The 19,920-nt window shown below is 54.5% G+C and overlaps 1 protein-coding gene across 1 annotated transcript in view; it reads left to right on the top strand.

Annotated features, from left to right (window-relative positions):
• Positions 1 to 545: 545 nt before the first annotated feature.
• Positions 546 to 19,920, top strand: part of SCTR (secretin receptor) — a 73,105-nt gene continuing 53,730 nt past the window's right edge. The window contains exons 1-2 of the mRNA XM_083154310.1: positions 546 to 2,407; positions 9,375 to 9,507. The gene's annotated coding sequence lies outside the window, so the exon portion shown is untranslated. The remainder of the gene's footprint in view (positions 2,408 to 9,374; positions 9,508 to 19,920) is intronic.

Below are 19,920 nucleotides of genomic sequence, written 5' to 3'. Positions count from 1 at the left end.
TTTGGGAAGGCATAACTCGGGGTAGAGGAACAATTGAGACTTGGGGTTTGTTTTATTAGGTAGATATTGTCCCAGTGGAGTGCCTTTTGGGGTTGAGGATTTTCAGATAGGTACAGTTTTTTTATAATTTAGTGAAACATGCCCCATTATAGAGATAGGAGCTCCAACTTGTTGCGCATGCGCAAAAGCCACCACCAGGGGGAGTACTCTGAGAGGCTTCACTTGGCTGTACCAAGATGGCCGACGGAGAAGCGAGGGCTCTGCTGAATTAGCAGGGATGAGTGTCCTGAGTGCTGATGAAGAAAAGCAGAACGGTACCTGTGTCCCCGTTAGGCAGCTCTCCTCTCCCTGGCATCCTCCATCCTCCATCCCCTACCAACCAGCCCAGGACGCCGAGGCAACCCAGTTGCCGTCACAGGAGGCTCGCACTACAACTCCCAGAATCCTTGCGCCTGGATGGGGGATTCTGGGAGTTGAAGTTCTTTCGAGTCCCTGTAGCTGCTGAAGCATCGTGTTGGCACTTGCAGGGGGGGGGGGGGGCAGAAAACTTGCAGTGGTTCCCAAACTGTGCACCGCGCGGCTCCCTGGGGTGCCGCAGCGATGTCCCAGGGGTGCCGCGGCCGCAGACGCATGTATTTTTTTTTTATGTGAGCGGCCGGGGCAGTGTGATCTAGCCGGCACCAGGGAGGAGTGAGTGTGCAGAGAGCGGCGCCTGTGCTGAGCCAGGGAAGACGGAGCTACAGGCGCCAGGGAGATGAGAGCACAGGGAACAGAGCGGCAGCGGCTGCCTGTGGCAAGTCAGTATGGAGCTAGCAGGCTATGTGGGCAGTGTGTGTATTGGTGTATGCACCTTCCACACATCAAACACCTCCCCCCGACCTGTAAGCGCCTCCTTGCATGTATAGTTTCTGCCTGTGGTTATGAACGTGTGTACGCTGCCCCCGTGTGTGTGTGTGTGCGCCCCTCACTGTCCCCGTGTGTGTGCGCCCCTCACTGTCCCTGTGTGTGTGTGTGTGTGTGTGTGCGCCCCTCATGTCCCCGTGTGTGTGTCCTCACTGTCCCCATGTGTATGTGTGTGTGTCCTCACTGTCCCTGTGTGTGTGTGTCCTCACTGTCCCCATGTGTATGTGTGTGTGTCCTCACTCACTGTCTCCATGTGTGTGTGTGTCTCACTGTCCCCGTGTGTGTGTGTGCCCCTCACTGTCCCCGTGTGTGTGCCCCTCACTGTCCCCGTGTGTGTGTGCGTCCCTCACTGTCCCCGTGTGTGTGTCCCTCACTGTCCCTGTGTGTGTGTGTGCGTCCCTCACTGTGCCCGTGTGTGTGTGCGTCCCTCACTGTGCCCGTGTGTGTGTGCGCCCCTCACTGTCCCCGTGTGTGTGCGTGCCCCTCACTGTCCCCGTGTGTGTGTCCTCTCACTGTCTCCGTGTGTGTGTGAGTCCTCTCACTGTCCCCGTGTGTGTGCGCCCCTCACTGTCCCCGTGTGTGTGCGTGCCCCTCCCTGTCCCTGTGTGTGTGCGTGCCCCTCACTGTCCCCGTGTGTGTGTGTGCCCCTCACTGTCCCCGTGTGTGTGTGTGCCCCTCACTGTCCCCGTGTGTGTGCGTGCCCCTCACTGTCCCCGTGTGTGTGCGTGCCCCTCACTGTCCCCGTGTGTGTGCGTGCCCCTCACTGTCCCCGTGTGTGTGCGTGCCCCTCACTGTCCCCGTGTGTGTGCATGCCCCTCACTGTCCCTGTGTGTGTGTCCTCTCTGTCTCCATGTGTGTGTGTGTCCTCTCACTGTCTCCATGTGTGTGTGTGTCCGTCCCCTCACTGTCCCCGTGTGTGTTTGTCCCCCTCACTGTTCCCCTCCAGTGCCCCTGTATGTACGTTGTGCCCCCAGTGCCCCTGTATGTACATTGTGCCCCGTATGTACGTTGTCCCCCCCAGTGCTCCAGTGTGTACGCTGTGCTCCCCCCCAGTGTGTACGCTGTGCTCCCCCCCAGTGTGTACGCTGTGCTCCCCCCCAGTGTGTACTCTGTGCTCCCCCCGTGTGTGTACGCTGTGCTCCCCCCGTGTGTGTACGCTGTGCTCCCCCCGTGTGTGTACGCTGTGCTCCCCCCGTGTGTGTACGCTGTGCTCCCCCCGTGTGTGTACGCTGTGCTCCCCCCGTGTGTGTACGCTGTGCTCCCCCCGTGTGTGTACGCTGTGCTCCCCCCGTGTGTGTACGCTGTGCCCTCCTCCGTGTGAACGCTGTGCCCTTTAATATTATTATTATGTTTCCTGCCCAGACGCTGACCACCCCATGGTACCGCCGGGACTGAGGCGCTTCCACAGCCTGCGGACCAGATTCAGGTGCCTCCTTGAGTTGCCTCCGCCACCGGGAAGGGAAAAAGAAGCCACCCTGGTCATCAGAGGAGCAGCTGCACCCAGGTAAATCCGTCCCCCCAATGTCCCTGTGTGTACCCTGTCCCCCCCCCCCACTGTCCCTGTATGCAGCCAGCGCCCCCGTGTGTACGCTGCCCCCCCCAGTGCCCCCCGTGTGTACGCTGTCCCCCCCCCAGTGCCCCCGTGTGTACGCTGTCCCGCCCCCGTGTGTACGCTGTTCGCCCCCAGTGCCCCCGTGTGTACGCTGTTCGCCCCCCAGTGCCCCCGTGTGTACGCTGTTCCCCCCCGTGTGTACGCTGTTCCCCCCCGTGTGTATGCTGTTCCCCCCGTGTGTACGCTGTTCCCCCCGTGTGTACGCTGTTCCCCCCCCGTGTGTACGCTGTTCCCCCCGTGTGTACGCTGTTCGCCCCGCAGTGCCCCCGAGTGTACGCTGTTCGCCCCCCAGTGCCCCCTTGTGTACGCTGTTCGCCCCCCAGTGCCCCCGTGTGTACGCTGTTCGCCCCCCAGTGCCCCCGTGTGTACGCTGTTCGCCCCCGCGTGTACGCTGTTCGCCCCCCAGTGCCCCTGCGTGTACGCTGTTCGCCCCCCCCAGTGCCCCCGCGTGTACGCTGTTCGTCCCCCAGTGCCCCCGCGTGTACGCTGTTCGCCCCCCAGTGCCCCCGCGTGTACGCTGTTCGTCCCCCAGTGCCCTCGTGTGTACGCTGTTCATCCCCCAGTGCCCTCGTGTGTACGCTGTTCATCCCCTAGTGCCCCCGTGTGTACGCTGTTCGTCCCCCAGTGCCCCCGTGTGTACGCTGTTCGTCCCCCAGTGCCCTCGTGTGTACGCTGTTCATCCCCCAGTGCCCCCGTGTGTACGCTGTTCGTCCCCCAGTGCCCTCGTGTGTACGCTGTTCATCCCCCAGTGCCCCCGTGTGTATGCTGTTCATCCCCCAGTGCCCCCGTGTGTACGCTGTCTCCCCCCCAGTGCCCCCGTGTGTACGCTGTCTCCCCCCCAGTGCCCCCGTGTGTACGCTGTCTCCCCCCCAGTGCCCCCGTGTGTACGGTGTCCCCCCAGAGCCCCCGTGTGTACGCTGTTGAACCCCCCCAGTGCCGTCCCCGTGTGTACGCTGTCCCCATACCAGTGCCCCCGTGTGTACGCTGTCCCCAACCCAGTGCCCCCCGTGTGTACGCTGTCCCCATCCCAGTGCCCCCCGTGTGTACGCTGTCCCCATCCCAGTGCCCCCTGTGTTCGCTGTCCCCATCCCAGTGCCCCGCCGTGTGTAAGCTGTCCCCCTCCCAGTGCCCCCCCGTGTGTACGCTGTCCCCCTCCCAGTGCCCCCCGCGTGTACGCTGTTCCTCTCCAGTGCCCCATGTTTACGTTGTGGTCTGTACGCTGTACACCCCAGTGCCCCCCGTGTGTACGCTGTACACCCCAGTGCCCCCCGTGTGTACGCTGTACACCCCAGTGCCCCCCGTGTGTACGCTGTACACCCCAGTGCCCCCCGTGTGTACGCTGTACCCCCCAGTGCCCCCCATGTGTACGCTGTACCCCCCAGTGCCCCCCGTGTGCACGCTGTACCCCCCAGTGCCCCCCGTGTGCACGCTGTAACCCCCAGTGCCCCCCGTGTGCACGCTGTACCCCCCAGTGCCCCCCGTGTGCACGCTGTACCCCCCAGTGCCCCCCGTGTGCACGCTGTACCCCCCAGTGCCCCCGTGTGTACGCTGTTCGCCCCCCAGTGCCCCCGTGTGTACGCTGTTCCCCCCCGTGTGTACGCTGTTCCCCCCCGTGTGTACGCTGTTCCCCCCCGTGTGTATGCTGTTCCCCCCGTGTGTACGCTGTTCCCCCCGTGTGTACGCTGTTCCCCCCCCGTGTGTACGCTGTTCCCCCCGTGTGTACGCTGTTCGCCCCGCAGTGCCCCCGAGTGTACGCTGTTCGCCCCCCAGTGCCCCCTTGTGTACGCTGTTCGCCCCCCAGTGCCCCCGTGTGTACGCTGTTCGCCCCCCAGTGCCCCCGTGTGTACGCTGTTCGCCCCCGCGTGTACGCTGTTCGCCCCCCAGTGCCCCTGCGTGTACGCTGTTCGCCCCCCCCAGTGCCCCCGCGTGTACGCTGTTCGTCCCCCAGTGCCCCCGCGTGTACGCTGTTCGTCCCCCAGTGCCCCCGCGTGTACGCTGTTCGTCCCCCAGTGCCCTCGTGTGTACGCTGTTCATCCCCCAGTGCCCTCGTGTGTACGCTGTTCATCCCCTAGTGCCCCCGTGTGTACGCTGTTCGTCCCCCAGTGCCCCCGTGTGTACGCTGTTCGTCCCCCAGTGCCCTCGTGTGTACGCTGTTCATCCCCCAGTGCCCCCGTGTGTACGCTGTTCGTCCCCCAGTGCCCTCGTGTGTACGCTGTTCATCCCCCAGTGCCCCCGTGTGTATGCTGTTCATCCCCCAGTGCCCCCGTGTGTACGCTGTCTCCCCCCCAGTGCCCCCGTGTGTACGCTGTCTCCCCCCCAGTGCCCCCGTGTGTACGCTGTCTCCCCCCCAGTGCCCCCGTGTGTACGGTGTCCCCCCAGAGCCCCCGTGTGTACGCTGTTGAACCCCCCCAGTGCCGTCCCCGTGTGTACGCTGTCCCCATACCAGTGCCCCCGTGTGTACGCTGTCCCCAACCCAGTGCCCCCCGTGTGTACGCTGTCCCCATCCCAGTGCCCCCCGTGTGTACGCTGTCCCCATCCCAGTGCCCCCTGTGTTCGCTGTCCCCATCCCAGTGCCCCGCCGTGTGTAAGCTGTCCCCCTCCCAGTGCCCCCCCGTGTGTACGCTGTCCCCCTCCCAGTGCCCCCCGCGTGTACGCTGTTCCTCTCCAGTGCCCCATGTTTACGTTGTGGTCTGTACGCTGTACACCCCAGTGCCCCCCGTGTGTACGCTGTACACCCCAGTGCCCCCCGTGTGTACGCTGTACACCCCAGTGCCCCCCGTGTGTACGCTGTACACCCCAGTGCCCCCCGTGTGTACGCTGTACCCCCCAGTGCCCCCCATGTGTACGCTGTACCCCCCAGTGCCCCCCGTGTGCACGCTGTACCCCCCAGTGCCCCCCGTGTGCACGCTGTAACCCCCAGTGCCCCCCGTGTGCACGCTGTACCCCCCAGTGCCCCCCGTGTGCACGCTGTACCCCCCAGTGCCCCCCGTGTGCACGCTGTGCCCCCCGTGTGCACGCTGTACCCCCCGTGTGTACGCTGTACCCCCCAGTGCCCCCCGTGTGTACGCTGTGCCCCCCGTGTGTACGCTGTCCCCCCAGTGCCCCCCGTGTGTACGCTGTCCCCCCAGTGCCCCCCGTGTGTACGCTGCCCCCCAGAGCCCTCTGTGTGTATGCTGCTTCCCCAGTGCCCCGTGTATGCTGCCCTCCCCAGTGCCCCCGTGTGTATGCTGCCCTCCCCAGTACCCCCGTGTGTATGCTGCCCTCCCCAGTGCCCCCGTGTGTACGCTGTTTGGCCCCCAGTGCCCCCGTGTGTACGCTGTCCCCCCAGTGCACCCATGTGTACACTGCCCCCCCGTGCCCCCTGTGTGTATGCTGTTGCCCCTGTGTGTGTATACGCTGTCCCTCCCCCAGTGCCCCCGTGTGTATACGCTGTCCCTCCCCCAGTGCCCCCATGTGTACGCTGTCCCTCCCCCAGTGCCCCCATGTGTACGCTGTCCCTCCCCCAGTGCCCCCCGTGTGTACGCTGTTCCCCCCAGTGCCCCCTGTGCGTACGCTGCCCCCCCGTGCCCACCATGTGTATGCTATCCCCCTCCAAGTGCCCCCCATGTGTACACTGTGCCGCCTGTGTGTATGCTGTTGCCCCTGTGTGTGTATGCTGTCCCCCCCCCAGTGCCCCGTGTGTATACGCTGTCCCTCCTCCATTGCCCCCATGTGTACGCTGTCCCTCCCCCAGTTCCCCCCGTGTGTACGCAGTGCCCCTGTGTGTACGCAGTGCCCCCTGTGTGTATGCTTCGCCCCCCCCAGTGCCCCCCATGTGTACGCTGTCCCCATCCCAGTGCCCCCCGTGTGTATGCTGTCCACCTCCCAGTGCCCCCCGTGTGTACGCTGTTCGGCCCCCAGTGCCCCCATGTGTACGCTGTCCCGCCAGTGCCCCCCATGTGTACACTGCCCCCCGTGCCCTCTATGTGTATGCTGTTGCCCCTGTGTGTGTATACGCTGTCCCTCCCCCAGTGCCCCCATGTGTATACGCTGTCCCTCCCCCAGTGCCCCCATGTGTATACGCTGTCCCTCCCCCAGTGCCCCCCATGTGTACGCTGTCCCTCCCCCAGTGCCCCCCGTGTGTACGCAGTCCCCTCCAGTGCCCCCTGTGTGTACGCTCCCCCCCAGTGCCCCCCATGTGTATGCTATCCCCCTCACAGTGCCCCCCATGTGTACACTGCCCCCCCGTGCCACCTGTGTATGCTGTTGCCCCTGTGTGTGTATGCTGTCCCCCCAGTGCCCCCGTGTGTATACGCTGTCCCTCCTCCATTGCCCCCATGTGTACGCTGTCCCCATCCCAGTGCCCCCCGTGTGTATGCTGTCCCCCTCCCAGTGCCCCCCGTGTGTACGCTGTCCCCCTCCCGGTGCTCCCCTGTGTGTGCGCAGTGCCCCCATGTGTGTGCTGTACCCCTGCAGTGCCCCCGTGTGTACGCTTCCCCCCCATGTGTATGCTCTGCCCCCCTGTGTGTACGCAGACTCCCCGTGTGTACGCTGACCCCCCTCAGTGCCCCCGTGTGTACGCTGACCCCCCTCAGTGCCCCCCGTGTGTACGCTGACCCCCCTCAGTGCCCCCCGTGTGTACGCTGACCCCCCTCAGTGCAAACCGTGTGTACGCTGTCCACCCTCAGTGCCCCTCTGTGTGTATGCTGTCCACCCTCAGTGTCCCCCGTGTGTACGCTGTGCCTCGTTGCCTCCCATGTGTACGTTGTGCCTACTTAGTGCACCCCCCGTGTGTACGCTATCCCCCCTCAGTGACCCCCGTGTGTACACTGTCCCCCCTCAGTGACACCCGTGTTTACGCTGTCCCCCCTCAGTGCCCCCCGTGTGTACGCTGACCCCGCTCAGTGCCCCCCGTGTGTACGCTGACCCCCCTCAGTGCACACCGTGTGTACGCTGTCCACCCTCAGTGCCACCCTGTGTGTATGCTGTCCACCCTCAGTGTCCCCCGTGTGTACGCTGTGCCTCGTTGCCTCCCATGTGTACGTTGTGCCTCCTTAGTGCACCCCCCGTGTGTCCCCTACCCCCCCTCAATGCCCCCCGTGTGTACGCTGTCTCCCCTCAGTGCCCCCCCCCCGGGTGTACGCTGTCTACCCTCAGTGCCCCCCCCTGTGTGTATGCTGTCTCCCCTCAGTGCCCCCGTGTGTACGCTGTCTCCCCTCAGTGCCCCCCGTGTGTACGCTGTCTCCCCTCAGTGCCCCCCGTGTGTACGCTGTCTCCCCTCAGTGCCCACCGTGTGTACGCTGTCCCCCCTCAGTGCCCACCATGTGTAAGCTGTCCCCCCTCAGTGCCCACGTGTGTACGCTGTGCCCCTCCCGGTGCCCCCCGTGTGTGCGCTGTACCCCCCCAGTACCCCCATATGTGTGCTGTACCCCTGCAGTGCCCCTGTGTGTATGATGCCCCCCCCCAGTGCCCCCCGGTTGTACACTGTCCCCACCAGTCCCCCCCGTGTGTACGCTCTGCCCCCCCTGTGTACGCTGACCCCCCTCAGTGCCCCCCGTGTGTACGCTGACCCCCCTCAGTGCCCCCCTGTATGTACGCTGTCCACCCTCAGTGCCCCCCGTGTGTACGCTGTGCCCCCGTGTGTATGCAGTGCCTTGTTGCCTCCCATGTGTACGTTGTGCCTCTTTAGTGCACCCCCGTGTGTACGCTGTCCCCCCTCAGTGACCCCCGTGTGTACGCTGTCCCCCCTCAGTACCCCCGTGTGTATGCTGTCTCCCCTCAGTGCCCCCCATGTGTACGCTGTCTCCCCTCAGTGCCCCCCGTTTGTACGCTGTCCCCCCTCAGTGCCCACCATGTGTACGCTGTCCCCCCTCAGTGCCCACCGTGTGTACGCTGTACCCCCTCAGTGCCCCCGTGTGTATGCTGTGCCCCTCCTGTGTGTACGCAGTGCCTCATTGCCTCCCGTGTGTACGCTGTCTCCCCTCATTGCCCCCGTGTGTACGCTGTCTCCCCTCATTGCCCCCGTGTGTATGCTGTCTCCCCTCATTGCCCCCGTGTGTACGCTGTCTCCCCTCATTGCCCCCCGTGTGTACGTTGTCCACCCTCATTGCCCCCCGTGTGTACGCTGTCCACCCTCATTGCCCCCCGTGTGTACGCTGTTCACCCTCATTGCCCCCCGTGTGTACGCTGTTCACCCTCATTGCCCCCCGTGTGTACGCTGTCCACCCACATTGTCCCCCGTGTGTACGCTCTCCCCCCTCGGTGCCCACCGTGTTTACTCTGTCCACCCTCATTGCCCCCCGTGTGTACGCTGTGCCCCCCCCATTTGTACGCAGTGCCTCATTGCCTCCCGTGTGTATGCAGTGACCCCCTTAGTGCATCCCCCCATGTGTACGCTGTCCCCCCTCAGTGCCTCCCTGTGTGTACGCTATCGCCCCTCAGTGCCCCCCCGTGTGTACGCTGTGTACGCTGTGCCCCCCGTGTGTACGCTGTGCCCCCCGTGTGTACGCTGTGCCCCCCGTGTGTACGCTGTGCCCCCCCCCCCGTGTGTATGCTGTGCCCCCCCCGTGTGTACGCTGTGCCCCCCGTGTGTACGCTGTGCCCCCCGTGTGTACGCTGTGCGCCCCCCCGTGTGTACGCTGTGCGCCCCCCGTGTGTACGCTGTGCGCCCCCCCCGTGTGTACACTGTGCGCCTCCCCGTGTGTACGCTGTGCGCCCCCCCGTGTGTACGCTGTCCCCCCGTGTGTACGCTGTGCCCCCCCGTGTGTACGCTGTGCCCCCTGTGTGTGAGCTGTGCCCCCCCCTTCGTGTGTACGCTGTGCCCCCCCCGTGTGTACGCATTGTTATTGTAATAATTATTATTATTATATTTCCTGCTCAGACTCTGTCCTCCCCATGCTGCCGCCGTGACTCGGTTCAGCCGCTTCCACAGCCTGCAGCCATAACAGTCTGGTGAAGCCCCGACGTTGAATTGCCTCTGCCACCCGGGCCATCAGAGGATCAGCTGCACCCAGGTAAATCCATCCCCCCACTGTCCCTGTGTGTACCCTGTCCCCCATGCCCACTATCCCTGTGTGCACCATGTCCCCCCAACTGTCCCCCACACCACTATCCCTGTGCATACCCTTTCCCCCGTCACTGTCCCTGTATGTACCCTGCCCCCCCCCCCAGTGCCCGCCATGTGTACGCTGTCCCCCCCAGTGCCCGCCGTTTGTATGCTGCCCCCCATGTGTACTGCCCCCCCTGTACTGCAGCTGCACCCAGGTAAATCCGTCCCCCACCCCACTATCCCTGTGTGTACCTTGTCCCCCACCCCACTATCCCTGTGTGTACCCTGTCCCCCACCCCACTATCCCTGTGTGTACCCTGTCCCCCACCCCACTATCCATGTGTGTACCCTGTCCCCCACCCCACTATCCATGTGTGTACCCTGTCCCCACCCAGTGCCCCCGTGTGTATGCTGCCCCCCCGCATGTACGCTGTCCCCTTCCCAGTGCCCCCCCCGCATGTACGCTGTCCCCTTCCCAGTGCCCCCACTTGTACGCTGTCCCCCCCAGTGCCCCCTGCATGTACGCTGCCCCCCCCAGTGCCCCCTGCGTGTACGCTGTCCCCTTCCCAGTGCCCCCTGCGTGTACGTTGTCCCCTTCCCAGTGCCCCCTGCGTGTACGCTGTCCCCTTCCCAGTGCCCCCTGCGTGTACGCTGTCCCCTTCCCAGTGCCCCCTGCGTGTACGCTGTCCCCTTCCCAGTGCCCCCTGCGTGTACGCTGTCCCCTTCCCAGTGCCCCCTGCGTGTACGCTGTCCCCTTCCCAGTGCCCCCTGCGTGTACGCTGTCCCCTTCCCAGTGCCCCCTGCGTGTACGCTGTCCCCTTCCCAGTGCCCCCTGCGTGTACGCTGTCCCCTTCCCAGTGCCCCCTGCGTGTACGCTGTCCCCTTCCCAGTGCCTCCTGCGTGTACGCTGTCCCCTTCCCAGTGCCCCCTGCGTGTACGCTGTCCATTTCCCAGTGCCCCCCGCGTGTACGCTGTCCCCTTCCCAGTGTCCCCCGCGTGTACGCTGTCCCTTTCCCAGTGTCCCCCGCATGTACGCTGTCCCCTTCCCAGTGTCCCCCGCGTGTACGCTGTCTCATTGCCAGGAGTGTGTTATCATTAAACATTTTAAAAAAATCAAAATTTATTCTTACACTGAAATTTAAAATTTAAAATAAAAAAAAAATAAATTGAAAAAAGCTATGAAATTACATTGACAAAAAACCTTACGGTTTCACATGTCCCATTAAGGCTTCTTACACATGATCTGGCATTTCAGAAACCTGTTGTAACTCTTCCACTCAAACGCCAAAAAGCAATGAAATTACGATCATTAAGGCTGACGCCTTAATGGACGTGTTCCTTGCGCAATACAGATATGGTACGCCATCACAGCCTGTGGGTAAGTGCAGATTCAGCACTCTCACAGAGTGAGATTGCTGTCACTCACACAATGGTGGAGCTGCTAATTCACAGATTTGTGTGCTCATTGGAATACACACATGCAGTCTATGCAACTGAAGGTCTGAGCAGTTATGTGGCTCACTCATCCTAATAAGTACCTGCAATCATCTAAAACTGTCTAGCCCACTGAATTACTATAGTGTTCATTCTAGCACCTGCCATCTTTGAAAACCCATGCAGTTCCTCTTCCCTGCCTGGGGTGTAGCTGTCTGCTGTAGTGCTTCTAGCACAGCGTGATCTGTATATCAGCACTGCAAACCAGACCTGTGCTAGAAACACTACAGCAGACAGCAACACTCCAGACAGGTAGAGGAACTGCATGGGTTTTCAAAGATAGTGGGTGCTAGAATAAACACTATTACTAGAACTATCCCGCTGAAGGTCCAACATCTTTCACACTCCCTATCTATATCCATTTCATTTAGTATTCACATGCAGTTACCAGAAACATCTTTCATAATTGCAAAAACTATAATACTCCCAACTACTATGCATCTACACTTTCTTCTCCTATAAGCCTTCATGCTGCTCTGTCTTCCCCAATCCCTACTGCTGTGTGTACTCCCTCATCCGCACCAATGTGTCTTTTCCCATCTTCCCTGCCCTTCCTTTCCACACAGATGCCACTGTTTCCTTCTATCTGTGTCACTGGCTTCCCCTCTATTAGTGATACTCTGTCTCCCCCTCCATCCATGCTGCTCTGCCCGCCTCATCCATGATACAGTTTCCTTCCATCTGTACTGCTGTCTCCCCTCTCCATCTGTACTGCTCTGTTTTCCCTTTATCCCCTTTGCTCCGAACCCCCTCCCCCATCAGTGCTGTCTTTCCTCCAACTGCTCCTCTGTTTCCCACACAATCGCATCACTCTGTCTTGCCTTCCCCAATCTGTGCCACTCTTTTCCACCCATCTGCTTCGTTAGTCCCCCATCAGTGCTGCTTAGCCTTCCCACTATCTATGCATTTCTATTCCTCCCCATGCGCACCACACTGCCTCCTCCCCCAATCAACACCACTTTTACCCTATCCTCTCGGCTCTGTTTACTGCTCAGACCTTCAGTTGCATAGACTGCATGTGTGTATTCCAATGAGCACACAAATCTGTGAATTAGCAGCTCCACCATTGTGTGAGTGACAGCAATCTCACTCTGTGAGAGTGCTGAATCTGCACTTACCCACAGGCTGTGATGGCGTACCATATCTGTATTGCGCAAGGAACACGTCCATTAAGGCGTCAGCCTTAATGATCGTAATTTCATTGCTTTTTGGCGTTTGAGTGGAAGAGTTACAACAGGTTTCTGAAATGCCAGATCATGTGTAAGAAGCCTTAATGGGACATGTGAAACCGTAAGGTTTTTTGTCAATGTAATATATATATATATATATATATATATATAAGGCTAACTACTCCTCACCTTTATGAGGTGATGTACCACCAGTGATCACTAGAGGCCACTCAACGGACTAAATTACTTCTTAACAGAAAGTGAAAGCTTCTTAAATCAAAATGTTTTGTATCGTTGATTCTATACTTTGTCATCTTTGTTTTTTTCAATAAAAAAAAAAGATTGATGGAAACAGAAAGTGAAAGCAATTTTTGCAGGGACACTGATCTGTTTCAAACTTGCTGGATATGAGAGAGGGAGATGTGAAGACAGAGATTTGAGGTAGGAGCAGATAGGGACTGGGAGTGGGGTGGAGAGTTTGTGGGATAAAAACTGTCACAGCTCAAAGTGGAAGTAAAAATGGTCACAGCTCAAAGTCAAAGTATATTGCAGTAGCCGTCATTTTGACAGGTGTGATAAATCATCAGCCATCGCTGTCCATCCCTGACCTGAATGTGCAGGGACCTAGCTCGGGGTGGCTCAGGCTGCTGTAAGGAGGCAGAAGGGTTTATCGCTCTCCTACATACTGCTGGTGACATCTGATTTACTGCTATTTACTTGCTGTACTGGCATTTATGTAGTAAAAGTGCTGTGTTTATACTGCATTCCGACAGCAGAATAGCTTTCCCTTGCAGAGTGATATGTCAGGGTTACAATGCATTCATCTATTCTTGTAAAGGCGCATGCACTGCTGACTAGAGATGGGCGCCGTGGCCGAAGATGTGGATTTGTCGCCGGGATTTGGCTTTGTCAAGCGGTGGTGAAAGACTTTTTCAAAAATGGTCAAAAACACCCAAATCTCGTAATTTTCGCATTTTTTTGTCCCTAGAGCAGCGGTTCTCAAACTGTGGGTCCTGACCCCAAAGTGGGTCCTGACCTTCTCAGCATGGGGTCACGACCATCAGGCTGATGACTTTTGTAATCTCAGTCAGTGATTCATTGGGTGAAATGTAAGAGGATGAGAGAATCAGAAAGTGAGAGATTTGGTAAGAAATCTTCATTTTTTTTTTTTAAAGCGGCAATCATTTACACTGCAAAATCAAACTGGTTTTGCAGTGTAAATGATTGTCGCTTTAAATAAAACTGGACATTTTACCAAAGGAAATCTAAGAAATCTGTTTACAATGTCTACAATGCTGCCATGTATACGCTCTCTGCTGACCACACATGTGATGCATACTTGACCCCACAGCCCCTGCTCCCCCCTTCCCCGCGGTATAAAACTACGAATTTTGGGGGTCCGCATGGAGTGGACGGGGCTAAAATTATGCGATTCGTGTCATTTCGCGTTATTTTAGCCCCTCCTCCCATCCAAGGACCCGAAAATAGATGCAGCTGTCTGTCATGGGTGCAGGGCTTGGTGACGGCAGGTCAGGGTTGCCTATCCTCCCGGAAAGGGGGGCAAGCCTCCCTAAATTGTGGCCGGTCTTCCTCGGCAGGTGTGTGCGTGGGAGCAAATGACGCAAATCGCGTCTTTGTATCCCTTCCCCCCGCTATGTAATGCCTAAAATACTGGCATGGCGGGGGGGGGGGGGGTGGCCACGAGGACACGATTGTGCTGGCCATGCCCCCACTCTGGATGATACGCTAGCCGCTCCCATCTCCTGTCCCAGCACACACACCCCCGCGCCTCACTGAACGGCCGCTAAAACGAATTAATACGAATGAATATTGGGTATTATTCTCTATATAAGGTAACATTAATGGTCATTATGATGGATAAAAATGTTTGCTTGGCAATTTTCACACCTATTTTTACAACTTCACTTGGCATTTAACAAGTTAAAGGTGAATCCAAGTCAAAATAAATGCAGCATTACAACAACAGCACTTTAATGTTAATAATTATTCTAGTGTCATCTGAAATGACCAAAACTTTGTATGGAAAAATCAGTGTCTCTAATGGCTGTAAATAAATGTCGGTCCCATTGGGATAATAATGTGCGCGTCTAGTTTATAGCCCTTGTTTTCAGCATGGCCTCATCTATAATATCCAACCAGCAACACTTTACTATAAACCCGTCCTTCATTTCCTGTCCTTTCAGGATCTGGGCTCTTTTCTGCTGAACTATAAACTACAAGAACAGGATATAAAGGAAAAGTTTATAGGAAAGAGTTGCCAGCTTACTAGATGAGGCCATACTGATAAGGAGGGCTATAAACGAGAAGCACAAAATATTATCCCAACGAGACCAAGAGTTATTTATGGAGGAAGCCCCGACTTGTGGAAAGCACGAATCGTAAGACTGTAAGAGTCGATTAGGAAATGTTATTAGTGCCGCAGATGTTGTATGGGTTTAATATAGTAGATTCCATAGGCGTGCGCAGACCATTTACTTAGGGGGTGCACCACTGGAGGGGTATGTCCATCACCGCCTACTGGGCGTGTCCATCACCGCCTACTGGGCGTGTCTATCAACACCTACTGGGCATCAATGCAAACTAAATAGAAGGTGACTTATTTATGTTTAGGCACTTCAGAAAGAATCATTCCCCCCACACATACTAGAAACTGTAATGCCCATTCCTCATAATGCCATACACCATAATACACATTATGCCAGGGCTTGACACATTTATGTAAAACATGGACAATAGGTACAGTGTGCAATTTACACTGTAATGCCTTTTACACGTCACACACCCATTACATAGTATACCACATGCCATAATGCCCATTACATAGTATACCACACACCGTAATGCTCATTACACATTATACCAAACACCAACCTCCCACCGCAGGTTACATAGGAAATCAGAAGATTTACTACCTTCAATAGTAACAGTATATTTAGCAGAATGTGAGTGTGGCCTACAACATGGTGGTAAAATAGTGAGATCAGAGTTTCTACTTTGTCTCCCTGGAAATAGTTTCCTTCACGCAAATTAGGATCATTGAGAAGATGAAGTGAAATGAAGGAGGGTATTTATCAAAGCCTGGAGAGAGATAAAGTGTAGTGAAATAAAGCACTAACCATTCAGCTTCTATCTCTCTCTTACAGTGGCTGTGTAAAAATTACAATTAGGAGTCTACGGTGGGAACCATTACATGTATCAGGTGTGGGGTAACCCCAAGCCTGCTCCTGATAGACTGAGGGATTAAAAAACAGGGTTTGGCCGATCGCACTGGTAAATTTACAAAGTGACCCCTTAGTTTCAATTGATCAAATAGCTACAGTGGGGTGTGCAAATGGACAGTATTTGTTTAGGAAGAGAAAAGACTGTTATGGGTGTGGCACACCTCTAGATCAAAGACAAATCATAAAATATAACCTTTAATTTGTATTCATCATTAAAACTGCGACATATAAAAACAGTTACCGTATGAGGTAAAGAGAAAGACAGAAATGTTTTAAAAGGGGATAAATATCCTCTCAAAATGAACCCCAATGTCCAACTTCCCTATAATAAATATCCACTATGTGCAAAGGAACAAATCAGATACAATTTTCACTAAATAGCTACTGTTGCTGATATGTCCTGCAACAACAGTAATGCTGCTTTCCCACTGCAGACCCGTTTTAAGTTACAGGTAATCTTAAACGGTATTTAGCATTCCCACTGCAGCAGATTACAGTTTGAAATGCCATTTAAGTCCCATTCCCATTGCAGGTAAAACGTTTTAGCTCTTCAAAACGTTTTTACAGCATTGGTGTGCAGTGGTGCTAGTAATATATACATTGCTGGCCTGTGCCAGCAATGTATATATTACTGGCTGATCATTAATCATTGGTGTGCAGTGGTACCAATAATATATACATTGCTGGCCTGTGCCAGCAATGTATATATTACTGGCTGATAAATAATCATTGGTGTGCAGTGGTACCAATAATATATACATTGCTGGCCTGTGCCAGCAATGTATATATTACTGGCTGATACTCCGTTACTGGCTCCGTGTTCAGCGGGGGGGGGGGGGGGGGGCGGGGCGAGCAGGTCTCCGTGTTCAGCAGGCGGGGGGCGTGGCGAGCAGGCCGGGAGGGGCGGAGCGCCCAGCTTGTGTGGCCGGGCGGGGGAGCAGGACTGCCGGGCGGTGATTGACAGCGGGACGGCGCCAGTGAGCGACAGCGGGACGGCGCTGGTGAGCGACAGCGGGACGGCGCCGGTGAGCAGCGGTGAGTATATGACGCTGCGGGCGGGGAGGGGGGTGGCAAGGGAGGGAGCAGACAGCTGGACTGAAAGCCGCGCATCTTTCAGCCCGGCTGCTGTATACAGATTCAGCGATGATGGCTCAAATATGAGCCATCCTCGCTGCATCTGCTGGTAAAACCGTTTAAGAGGCATTCCCATTGCCTCTTAAACGGTAGATTACCGGCTAAAACCCTGCTCTGAAAACGGGTTGAAATACCGTTTAACTTTAAACGGTATTTCAACTCTGGCGCTTTCCCACTGCAGCCTTAAACGGTATTTTGCCCTCAAAAATCGGCAAAATACCGTTTTAAGGCTGCAGTGGGAAAGGGGCATTACAGTATTAGTAGATCTGATTGTTCATCAGTTGGCCAGAATTAGAAAGGCAGTCTCTTGTATATCAGAATGGATCCATGCCTTAGGTATATCAAATGCTGCCTATTATCTGCTCCAATTTCACGCAGTGTGTGGCACAGTACGGTGTAGATCTGACAGGTACCAGGATTGGAGTGGCAATCACGGTCAAAGTGTAGCACCGCGTCCCTCACTCCACAGATCCTGTTTCATGCTCCCTGTCTATCAGGAGGGAACATCGGCTTCCTGCTGATACTGCCGTGTTACTCCACTCCAATCTCAGGGACCGTGGCTGATGAAGCTGGTGGCGACACGCGCGTTGACCAGACCCACTTAGTGTGTGAAAAATCCCAATGTCCCTTCCCCTTTAAAATGTTATTTTTGATTGATGTATAGGGCGCAACAGTATCCATGCACAGTTTGCTTGGTATTGGATTTTGCGGGTTTGTTATTTTTTAACCCCTGGATGCCTATTACGGACCTACGCTGGAAGGATGGTAAGTATAATTTTTTTTTCACAGATACCCATTTGAATTTTCGATACTTGTTTCCTAGCACGGCGCCCAATTTTTGCATCTTATGGCATCTTATGCCATCGCCGCATACGATGCATGCGATGCGATACGATTTTTTATTGTATAAGCACCCTAATGGGTGCTTACAATGTTAAAAGCAGCCCCAATATGATTTTTTATTGTATTATTTTATTGTTTTGTTTTTTTAATTCACTCTTCTTTATTTTCCATTTTACATATAAATAACAATACAGTACATTGACATTTAACACATACAGCACTTGACATCTTACAATACTTCTAACTATAACAATACCACCCCCCTGCTAAAAAAACAAACAAAAAAAAAACACATACAAGTACTCAACAAACAATCACGTCCGTTTAGGTCATCTGATCTTTCCAATATAGTTTGTGCAAGTTGTTGTGTCTTTTTATTTGTATATATTTATTTTTATTTATTATTATTATTTTTTTATTTATTTTATTCCCTTATATCCTTTTCTTTTTTCTTCCTCTTTCCTTTCAAATAGTGTTTTTTTTTTTTTTTATATGATAGACAATTAATTAATTAATTAATTGATAGTAATCGTGCATTATTAGGCTGGGAGCCGTGCATTCATTTTTACATGTTTTGTGTTTTGTGTTTACATTTGTTTGTGTGTAACAAATTTTGCTTAATTTAGTTATTTGAAAATAAAATTCTCTTTTTGTGAATCTCTTGTGATTGTGAATTATATATTTATCTAAATATCGTGTCGTTTGTGACTTACAGAAGTCTATGGTGTAAATGCTTCTCTTTATGCTAGTCGTACCTTTTCCTACAACCTTAACAATATTTTCACTCAAGTTACTAACTCCTCCTGCTCAGCTTCTTGCCAAATCAGATAGTGTTCGCGCCATCTGTCCCATTTATCATGAATTTTTTTTTTGTATTTCTTGTATAGAACATATGTTTTTCATGCTTCATCGTTTCACTAACCAATGCTCTCCACCCTGCCAATGCTGGGCTTTTAGTTGAAAACCACATGCGGGCTATCATCACTTTCGCCATTGTGATCAGGCTAATAACAAAGGAGTAGAGCATTGGTGAGTGATCCCCCCCTATTTCTAAACCCAACAGACAAGTTCTGGGATTTAGTTGAGTTATTGCTGGCGTTATCATCCTAATATCATTCCAAACATATTCACAGAAGGAGTATATTTTTGGGCAAGCCCACATCATATGGAGGAAATCGGCCTCTGTTGCCTTGCACCTCGGGCATCTATCATCCTCTCTTATTCCAGCCCTATACATCCCCGCTGGGGTACAATATATTCCATGAAGTGTAAAATAGTGTATTTGTTGATATCTGACCGAAGAAGTTGCCCACTTAATAGACCCCAATACGACTTCCCAGTCTTCCGTCGGTATTGAGCCCAGATCCGTCTCCCATTTTATTTTTAATTTCTCCATTTGGGGTAGATGTTGACATATATTTAGAGAATTATATAGGCTAGATACCCGGCCTCTATTACCCGTTCTTTGGAGCATTTTTTTTTATCGGAGATTCAGATATTTCTATCTTGAGCCCCCCAAATTGGGCTTGAATTGCGTGCCTTAGTTGTAGGTATCTAAAAAAATATTCATTTGGAAAATTAAATTCTCCTTGTAGTTGTCCGAAGGTCTTAAATTGCCCGTTAATATAGATTTGAGTAATAGCTGTAATGTCATTTTGGTACCATATATTGTTGGGAGATAGTTTTTCTAGCTCTATATATTTTTTATTGAACCACAATGGTGTTTCAGTGTCTATCCCAGACCATTCGCCTGTTAAATGAAGAGATCTCCATATTAGCACAGCCTGACGAAGAATGGGGGGAAGTTTATATGTAGAAGTTCCTGATAGGAGCAGTGCCAGTGGGGAAACCCATGGGCCTACCTGTTCTTCAAGATATGCTTGTAATAATGGGTCCTTTAAGTTTTTAGCCCAGCCCACCAGATGTGCCGCTTGAGCTGCCATGTAATACTTTCTTAAATTTGGAAGAGCCAAGCCGCCCTGATTTTTAGGATTGTATTGCGTTTTGATTGCTGTACGCGGCGACTTGTCATTCCATTTAAAGGAAACCATTAATTTTTCTATTGCATTAAACACTGTTTTGGGGATATATATGGGCGAGTTCTGCCAGATGTATAAATATTTTGGCTGTATTACCATCTAATACCCCTTTCACATCGCAGACACGGTTTAAAAACCGGTATTTTAAAACGGTAATTAAAACGGGTCAGAGCCTTAACAGTGACCCAGATTACCGTTTTAAATACCGGTTAAGTGTCATTCACATAGCACTTGAAACGTTTCATCCAGAACACGTTTCAAGTGCTATGTGAGAGCCACTGTGGGTTGTGTCGGGGGGGGGGGGGGGGGGGGGTGGATCACGGGGAAGCTAGAGGGGGGCACAGGCCGCACTCCCTGCTATTGGACGGTACAGAAGCTGCTGTCGCTGAAGGACAGCACCACGCACACCGGCCTGTCATCAGAGAACCTGTGTCACACACCTGTCCCCCTGGATTTT

The sequence above is a fragment of the Crinia signifera genome, chromosome 7 (genome assembly GCF_055691185.1).
Source record: "Crinia signifera chromosome 7, ASM5569118v1, whole genome shotgun sequence".
Taxonomy (NCBI): Eukaryota; Metazoa; Chordata; class Amphibia; order Anura; family Myobatrachidae; genus Crinia; species Crinia signifera.
This window is presented reverse-complemented; position numbering and strand designations above follow the sequence as displayed.